The sequence below is a fragment of the Benincasa hispida genome, chromosome 7, assembly GCF_027475165.1.
Source record: "Benincasa hispida cultivar pf3 chromosome 7, pf3_genome.v1.1, whole genome shotgun sequence".
Classification (NCBI taxonomy): Eukaryota; Viridiplantae; Streptophyta; class Magnoliopsida; order Cucurbitales; family Cucurbitaceae; genus Benincasa; species Benincasa hispida.
Genome location: NC_143484.1, coordinates 52,720,981 through 52,731,283, shown reverse-complemented (window position 1 = coordinate 52,731,283; position 10,303 = coordinate 52,720,981).

The window sequence follows — 10,303 nt, the reverse complement described above, 5'->3', positions numbered from 1 at the left end:
TTAATAATTAAGAAAACAACAAAAAACTGCCAAAATTGCTTCAATCCACGCTCGAAGCCATGATCTAGAGGTCGCTTGACGCGCGTGCATCACGTTCGAAGCGTAACGACACTCTGAGCTAACGTCGCTACGTTGGCTTTTCCCTTGCCATAGCTTAGATCTATGTTGCATGCAGCGTAGCTATGCTGTCTTTTCCCTCGTTGAAGTGTAAAGTTACGCTGTATGCAGCGTTGCTACGTTCTACATCAATGTTGCAACACTGATGCTGAGCATAGCTACGCTGGGCATCTACTTTACAGCGTAATTGCATTGTGCGATATGCTCAAAGGCGGAAAGCTTCCTCTACTTCAATCCATCATCTAAATTGCTCCAAAAGCCTCCAAATTGAAGTCGAAAACACATCACGAATGACACAGACAATTACAGACTCAATTGTAAGAATTAAAACGCCCAAAAATATATTGGGCCTTTACAAATCAACTGAATTAAAGAAGAAAACTACTAAGCTAATTTTTGAAAATATCGAATGAGGAAACCACCAAACATTCATAATGTAGTGTAGAAAAAATCCCACAAAAACTTTGAATTGATGTTCGAAAACGAAAATCAGAGACACAAAATGGCTCTAATACCAATTGAAGGGTCTGGAATACCTCGAAGTGGAAGCAATTAAATGTGTGTGTCTCTAATTTTGTTTTACAGAACATTGAATGTAGAGTGACGGAAACTACAATAAATATAAAATGATAAAACATTTTTTTTCCTACTGAGAATTTTACAAAGAAGAAAGGAAATTGGAAATTCACCTTTGAAGACTTAGCTTTTCATGTTTCCTCTCCACAGCATAGTATCACGAACGAAACTTCTTCTCCCAAACATAAACAAAAATTCACAGCAAGATAGTGACCCAAAACGAACACCACCAAAAGTTCTTCCTCGTTATTCTCAAGGTGAGAATTACGTAGAGTTATGTGGGCTTGCAATTTAATTTTGTGAAAGGGAATGAGAGAGCTTTTGTTAAGAGATTTTCTTTTCTTCACATACAGAGCACTGGGATGGGAGGAAGAAGACGAAGATAATAAGAACCTAAACTTCCCTCTTTCTGTGTTGCACGTAGAAGAGAGAAAATGGGAGTTGAGGGGAGTTATAAAAAATAACTCCCTCCCCATCTTAATTCTCTAAAATTCTAAAAATGAATAGTTAGAATTTTAATAATATATATTAATTAACTTAATATATATAAATATTAAATTATATGTTATATCACATATCACATATAGCCTATAGTTTATATTATATCACATATAAAATAACCCATAGCTTATTATTTTCCTATAGTATTAATTTGAATCATATTCATATTAATTTTGACCTATTGTTTTTATATGAATCACATTCATATCTTTAATATTTGAATCACATTAAAATATTTATTTCTCTCATTAAAACTTTATACTATAATGTATCGTGTACATTACAATAATTGCATCTCAGATAATTAATTTTCTTTAATTAATTTGAACAATTCAAATTAATCCAAAATTAATTTGATTCTCATTAATCCTTATCCAGCTGACAATGGGACCTTATGGACCTATCAATTGAAGCTCCAATGGTATTTGATTAATTAATTAAACTCTTTAATTAAATTAATCAACCTTCATTAATCGCCGTTCACTCTACTAAAGACCGACAACTGCATTTTTCACACTATAGATATGTTTTTGTGTCCATTGGATATAACCAATCAACGGTGTGTTAAGTAGTCAAAATTACCATTTTATCCCCGTAGTTATATCTAACTTTTAAGTACCACTAATCCCTCTAATGAACAACTAGTTATAGTCCAACTATAATCAAACCCCTCTCGGGCCAGAAAAGGGTGTGGCACCACATTGTTCAAGACCCACCGTCGAATTCTTTACTATGTTACCAGAAGCTTACGGGCTTCCAAATATGTTATTGGAAACCGAAGAGTTTCCTACTATGTTACCGGGTGTCGACGGGTACCCTAATATGTTTGCGAGCCTTCGGGTCACCAGTTGCATGTTAGATTGGGTTAAATTGCACATTAGATGGTCATTTAGGATTTAGTTAATTGTATGCATGTTCCACCAGTATGTTGCATTTATTGGATATGAATGCATCGCCTGACCCAATAGTGGGGTTATTTACTGAGTATTTTATATTTTTTTTTTGTTATTTTATGTTTTTCATGTAAAGGTAAGGACACACCGACGAACGGCAGGAAGAACCCATGATCATGCCACTGGAACTAGTTAGATGCTTCTACTCATATTTTCATGTGTTCATGTTTTTAAATCTCAGATTTGAAATTGAATTTAGAAAGTTTTCAGTTTTTGCACTGTTGGTTGTTTTAGATAAAAATTTTCTTGTGATGCTTAATTTTTTTAGAGGTACCCCTAATGATTTTCAGTTATTTAGTTATAATAAAAGTAATTTATTTTATATCCTTTATTTAATTTTAGCCAATTTATGAAAAGTATCGTTTTGAGATTAATGATTGCATGTAGTAACGACCTAGTATAAGTCCTAGGGAGCCGGGTCATTACATTATGTGTATTTGATAATGTAAATATTTGATATTTATTTTTTATATTTTAATACATGCTATACTTTTTTTTATTTTATATAATTAAATTATAAAATGTGAGAAAATATAAGGAAAAACTATACAAGAAACGAGAAACAAGAAATGGTTATCAAACAAGTCTTTTGTTCTTGTTTTTTTTTTTTCAAGAAACAAGAAACATAAATAGTTACTAAACATATTTCTGTTTCTTGTTCTTAAAAAATAGGAAACAGGAAACAAGAAACAAGAAACGAGAAATGGAAATGGAAACTTTATCCAATGGACCATAAATGACTACAATGCGGCCTAAACTTTTAATTTTGTGTAAGTTTTTATATTCTCTATCAAATATGTAACGACCCAGATTTGTACGCATACAGGAAATTAAATGTCAAATAATAAGCAGGACAAAATTTTATTTAAAGGGGTGGAAATTTAGAAGGGAAAAAAATGAATAATTGGAAATTGGAAATTTATTGGATTAATTGGAAATTTATTCATTATCCAAAAAATAATGAATAAGGGAGCAAAATCAAGGAGGATTAATTAGAAGTTGGACACTAGCTAATTTAGGAGACAACGGGCAGTAGATAACTTTTTGTTTGGGCACTGCTCATTGGAAGAATTGGAGGTGAATTAATTGCCCATATACTCTTAAAATTTGAAAGAGTTAAAAAGAGGAAGTGGAATCCACAAGCAGTGAAGGCAACCACACGTGAAAACTAGCGAAATTGGAGAGAACATTAGAGAGAGCGAGAGTACAGAGAGCAAGATTCTTAACGAGACAGTAGGAAAGAGCGGGAGCGAGAGCAGGAGCGAGACCAGAGAGAGCGAGAGCGCGACCAGCGATAGTGAGAGCGGAAGCGGGAGTCGCGAGAGCCAAACTAGCGAGAAAGCTGGAGAGAGCGAGATTCTGAGAACAAAGAGAGCGAGATTTGGATAGAAGCGTAGATTATACGTTGAATTTGGCCACGATCTTATAGATTATACATAGAAAAAACCCTAAAATTGAATACAAACAAAGAAAGATGACGTAAGGGCAAACGTTAGCCAAAATTAGGTGTCTTATTGAGAGGAATCCTTAAACCCTAAGTAATTTTAAAGAAGCCACCTGTAGGATGATTTGTCACACTGAGAAGAGCTGAAAACTACTATAAATAGAACCCTTTGCCAAAGATTTAACCCATTCTCAAACAAATCTCAGTAACAAAGAATCGTGTGAAAGAGTAAGTGTGAGTGAGGAAGTTCTGTGAGGTTAAAAGAGAAAAGCTCGGGTAAGGTGCTACCCAAATTTCCTTCTAGTTTAAAAAGGGAAAGCTCTACTGAACAAATCATAAAGAATAATAAGGAATAACTCGATCACTGTAAGTAGTTTATCTCACCCTCTCTTTAAATGTTGTATGGTAGTGTACCTTTATTATGTTGCATGGTTATGTTAATTGTTATATTGCATTACATGTTTAGAACACGTTTCTCTACAAGGGACCCCATGCATTATGTTTATTCACGATTACGTTAAAATCAAGTTTTAATTAGGTGTAAGTTATGCTTCCAGTCTAATCTTACGTTTATGTTAATGGTTGATGTTGGATGAGACTCTGGCCCTACTGACTGCATGACCTGCTAATCATCAAATGGGTTAGTTTCCACTTAAGTCCTCATCTTCCTATCAGGGCGGAGAAATTTATGCTTCAAAGGCTGGCAGGGCATGTATGGTTGCACCCCTCCAGGCCTAATCTTACGTTATGTTTACGCTAGGGACTAGCAGGGTATGTATGGTTGCACCCCTCTAGTCCAATATTACGTTTATGCTAATGGTTGATGTTGGATGCGACTCTGGCCCTACTGACTGCATGACCCGCTAATCATCAGATGGGTTAGTTTTCGCTTAGGTCCTCATCTTCCTATCAGGGCGGAGAGATTTATGTTGGAAGCATAACCGACCACCACATGTTATTATATGTTTTCGGTCCCAACCATATGTTTTCATGACATGTTGCTTGTGATTGTGCATTTGGTCACTACCCTACGTGAGAACTACTTACTGGGTATATTATATACTCATCCTATATTTTTACAGACTTTGTAGGTAAGGACACAGCGTAGATGGCAGAATTGGACATCGCTCAAATAGCCAACCATCAAACTCACTATTATAGGCACATGCATTTTGTACCACCACGCTAATGTTTTATGGATCCTGATGTTTTGATAAATAAACTTTTTATATAGTTTTTCTATCTAATTAATAAAATTTAGATATGTTCTTTGAAATTTTCACCAAAACTCATCTCATGATAGAAAAGTCTAAGTATGCATATCGTAGCGGTCGGATCATAATGTGTAAGGATCCGGTCGTGACAAAATAGGTTTGTGAATTAAAAAAAATGTGCAATAGGTCAAGGATATGTTAGATACAAAATAAAAAGTTTAAAAGTTTATTGGCCGCAAAATCTAGAAAATCAAAACTTACTAACTACTTTGTAAAGTTCATAAACCTATTAAATTTAAGATTTAAAGTTTAAAGACAACATATAACTTTTTAAAATTCAATGAACTATTTCAAACAAACCAATAGTTCATAGATAAGTTTAACCGTTACATCAATTTATAATGTTAGAGAGGGAGAGAAGAAACCTTGGTTATTTTTATATTTTATTTATTTATTATGTTGTTGAGAAATTGTGTAGGTCATGGCCCAAGAATAGAGATCCAATGGCAAACATTGGCCTATCACATCAAAATCCTCTCTCGCTGGTATATAGCAGTAATTATTCTATCACGTGAACAAATAGCAAAATGTAGGATTCTTTTGAATGATAAAAAAATGCGTGAATGTCACATGAGTCCAATTTTTTGAAATCATAAAATATTCTCATTGTCACTTTTAATTGCAGTGGAATCAATTCGACATTTTTATTAATGAGACTGTAATTAATTGTTCAACTATATATCTCGACAGACTTTCAAAGTCAACTAAGATCATCATTTCAAGCGGATAATTTGCCATAAATCTCGCGATTTAATAGTTGTTTTGAATTTTCAAATCAAATTTAATAGTTGTTTTGAATTTTCAAATCAAATTTAATAGTTGTTTTGAATTTTCGAATTTTACACAGCAACTAATTTTCACATCTTATTTTGAAATTTAAAATATCAATTATATTAATCATCCTAACTGAGATTTTTTATTTCTATTATACTTTCTATTAATCTTAATTAAGACTTATGGGTTTTAAATTGTTTTGAACATTATATTTATTATCCTTTTATTTCAAACACAAAATATTTGAATACAATACATAGCCCTAGCTTTCTTCATTCTCTGTATAACGCTTTTTTGTTATGGATGTTCAACGATTAAGATTTTTTTCAATGTAAGTGGGATGAAAACAACCACTATCATGACTTCCGATTTATTGAAGTTTATGTTGCTTCGAACGCATCTTTTTCAATTTTCATCTTTTTTTACTGATTTTATTTTTTGTTATCAATCAACGACATGTCTACTTTGGAGGCTTGACTTAATCGATCAAATCTATGGGTGCATGGATGAAAGACTCAACTTAATCGACCATCAACCAAGAGTTAAAGTCACAAAATCTCTTCTTTCCAAAGTGATTCCTATCAAGCTATTGTGAAAAGCTAGGCCAAGCATATGGACGGTGTTGGTATTAACCAGTTTGTCTTGAGAGTCTTAAACCCACCTTGATAGATTCAATCAAGGAAGGATGTACCATCGCTGAATATTGTTAGTTTATCTTCTATTCATAAGAGATCTCCACAATTGACTTCAACGTCACATCATAATTGGTTAGTAATTTCAATTATGATTTTTAATTGGGATTTTCATAATCCAATCTAACTATGTTTCTTTTATCATGAACGCAATTATTTAAATAATTTTTTACTTGTCCAACCTTCACTTTCTAAACTGATTTTTTGGGTCTAGACATGAAAAAGTATTCTTATAGAATTTTGGGTAAGTTCAAAAGCAATTTAGATGGTTTGGTTGATTTATTTTCAATTGTAGTGTATTTGTTTTTAAGTTTAGTGTATTTGTTGGGCATAGTTTGGAGACTAATTGCAGTATATTTGTAGATTACGTAAATATCTCATCGGAAGTATTGTCAAAAACTTCCCAAAAACCTTTTATGACTACAAAACCCTCATCCAAATTACAATGTAATTAACTTTTTCCTTTGGACGTGTCTTTTATCAACATCTTTATTTTCTCCTAAAATATCTCCCTGTTTTAAATCATCAAATCATATTGTTGTTTTTTCACAAATATCAAAATTAAATCAATTTTTTTCAAATATAATATTATTTATTTGTTTTGATTTTTTTCTTATCTTTTTTCAACTTATTTTATGTTTTTACTTTTTGATTTTTTTAATTAGTTTGAAAATTTTATATAATCAAATATCAGATTTTTTTAATTAGTTTGAAAATTTTAAAACGAAGAGTGAAGATAGACCAATCGCATTTAAAGTACACTACTACAAAATCGGGCTTTAATGTCGGTTTAAAACTGACATTATAGAGATACAATGTCAATTGAAAACCGACATCAAAGATCGTGTTATAAAAGGTATTTAATGTTGGTTGTCTTTAATATCGATTTTAAATCGACATTATAGATGACCAAGATTTCAATGTCAATTATCTTCAATGTCAGTTTTCAACCTACATTTAATATTTTTTTCAATGTCAGTTTTCAACCGACGTTGAACATTATCTTCAATGTCAAATTTTCACCTATTTTTTGTCAGTAATTGTCTGATATTAAATGTCTGTCATCGTTTTGTCATTGAAAAGATGTATATATATATATATATATCCTAGGCACGTGCAAATCAATACTTTTACCTATACATGCACAAAGTAAAATCTTAATTGCTTTCATAAATCCCTAATAATAAGTCACAAAAGAGGAATTGGATGATAATTTAACTATAAAACCAAGGTAATCAACAAATTACCAAAACTCATAAGGGTTACATAGCAAAATTAAAATTTTCTTAGATACAAACAACTTTTATTGGTGTATAAAAAAAGAGAGAACTTTTTTTAAGATACAAAATACAAACTAAGGCTTCGTAAATATACATTCCATCCCCCCTCCCCCCACACACACTTGTTGCCATCCACCATAGATTTGATCCAAATCCAAAGTAGGACTTCCTGTAAGTAGTGAAAAATGGGCAAATAACACATAATAAGAATTCAACTACCCCACATAAGAGAATTTATGAAATTCGAGCAAGGAGCGAAATTAACCAAGCGAGAAAAAAAAAAGCATCATATGATAGGTAGCATTCTTAGATTCAAGAATTCAAGAGAATTTAACAAGTCATGAATTATTCTCAAACGGTAGCTTTCTTTGAGATATAGTTCTTTAAGTTTTGATGCTGTAGACAAGTCAGGAATTTCCTCAAGATCTATGCATCTACTCAGATTCAAGAATTCAAGAGAATTTAACACGAGGGAGTTGCTTGGAAGCTTTTTTAGATTCTCACAGCCTTTGAGGTCCAATGTGACAAGCTTGTCAAGAGAAGGACCGGTCGAGTCATAAATTATTCTCAAACGGTTGCACTCTCTAAGACATAGTTTCTTAAGGTTTGATGATGCAGACAAATCAGGAATTTCTTCAAGGGTTTTGGATCCACTTAGATTCAAAACTTCAAGAGACTTTAACATGAAGAAGTTGATTGGAAGCTTTTCTAGAGTTTCACAACCTTCAAGATTCAAGGTAACAAGCTTACTAAGAGAAGTTATAGACTCATGAATCCTTTTAAAAAATCTGCAGTTTCTAAAATATAAGTTCTCGAGGTATAATGCCGGAGAGAATTTAGGAGTTTCATCTATGAAGCCACAATAACTTGGATCAACATGCTTCAACATTTTACGATTCTAAAAGACAAGAAAAAATGATTCAATACACTTCCTGCTTAAATAATCTGGCAAATAAGGTACTAGAAGCAATATAACTTACCTCAAACAACTAGTCCAACAAGTTGGCCTTTCACAACAAAACTTCCAGGCAAAAACCATTGAACATCAAATATAGAGTACTCAATCCACTTCAACTTATTAGGTAAATACTCAAATATATTTCTGACATTTTTTCTGCTCTTTCAAGAATAAGCAATCTAAGATCTTTCACAAGTCTAGCTTTATGACTTGAACTGCATTTGTTCCCTACAAAATTATAAACAAAGTAATTTAACATTGGTAACAAATAACCAAGTAGACTCACGTTTGTCTTTGGAAATAAGTAAACAAAAATACTTTGCATAAGGTTACTCACTGAATTCTCTTTCAATATCTTGACAACTTCTTCTACCTTCAACAATCTACTCCTTTTTTCAGGCTTAGAAGATTCACGAAAAATAATTGTTTGACCCATTTTTCGTATTAAATCATGCATTTGTATCCTGCTATCTCCAATAGTAACAAGAGAAAGATCCATGAGAATTGTAATTGCATAGTTTGGCTTGAGATGACATACCTTTAACACATCTTTAATGTAGCTAACATACTTTCCACGAATAAACAAGAAATATCAAGGAAAATTTCAAAGAAAGGAAGAGAATATACCCATGACGTTTTGAATCAGAAATTTGGTGCACTTTTCTTGCTTCAGCACTTGAAATCTGTCCCACGACACGAGCATGAAATATATATCCATGAACCTTCATCCCAGTATTGAAAGCTTGCTGGCCTGCACAAGCTTTTAAAACACTACTATAAGTGAACTCCTTGCTTCGACAAAGAAGAACTCATTTGCAACACAAATATTTGACGATAAATTAGACTTGATGAAGTTTTCAACATTTGAGATTAAGAACAAAAACTAAATTTGTGTGGCTAACTTGAAGATTTATTGGAAAAACAAGAACTAAATTTGAACAATTAAAAATATATAATTAAAACTGAATAAGGCTCATCACACTAGCAGATCTGAAGCGACTAAAACTAAATTTGAACAATTATCTTCTCATCTTTTCCAAATTATTTCCTCTCACGAACCTTCCCTTTCTCCTCACCACACAAGTAGATCTGAAGCTTTTCAACATTTGAACTTGAGAACAGCCAGAACCATATTAACACTCGCCACACTAACATATTTGAAGCAACCACAGCTAGCGAACGAGTGGCAAAACTAGTGGTGACAAACTATAGACAATGTCGGCAGCTGGAGACTCTAACCGACGGTGAAACGCTGAAGGCTGGACATGCATGGCTAGGCAGCACACGTGTAGGTGGGTGAGCGGCGAGATCCACGAAACCCAGTGACAGCGACGTCAGGATCTACAATTGACGAAGCCTGGCGACACTGCTAATCGGAGAGGCCAAAAGAACGGGCAATCAGAGCAACAAATGCACATACACGTATTAGTTTTTAGTTTTTTCAACCAATATCAAAGCCTAGATTTCTTGTAGTGGTAGTAGAGTGGAGAAAATTATGGTTGCAATGATAGATTCAAAGACAGCGATTCTATTCACGACAGTACCATTATTAGGAGTTGAGATCGGCAATGGAGCCTATGTTAGAGAAGTTGAGATAGAAGAAGATGAAACTAGAGTGATCACTAGTGGCTCTAAAGGAGCAATAAATGAAGTTGGTGGAGAAGGAGGCAAAGTTGAAGTTGATGGTGAAGCATTGGTGGAAGGAGAGGGAGCCAATCCTGACAGAGCAAGGGT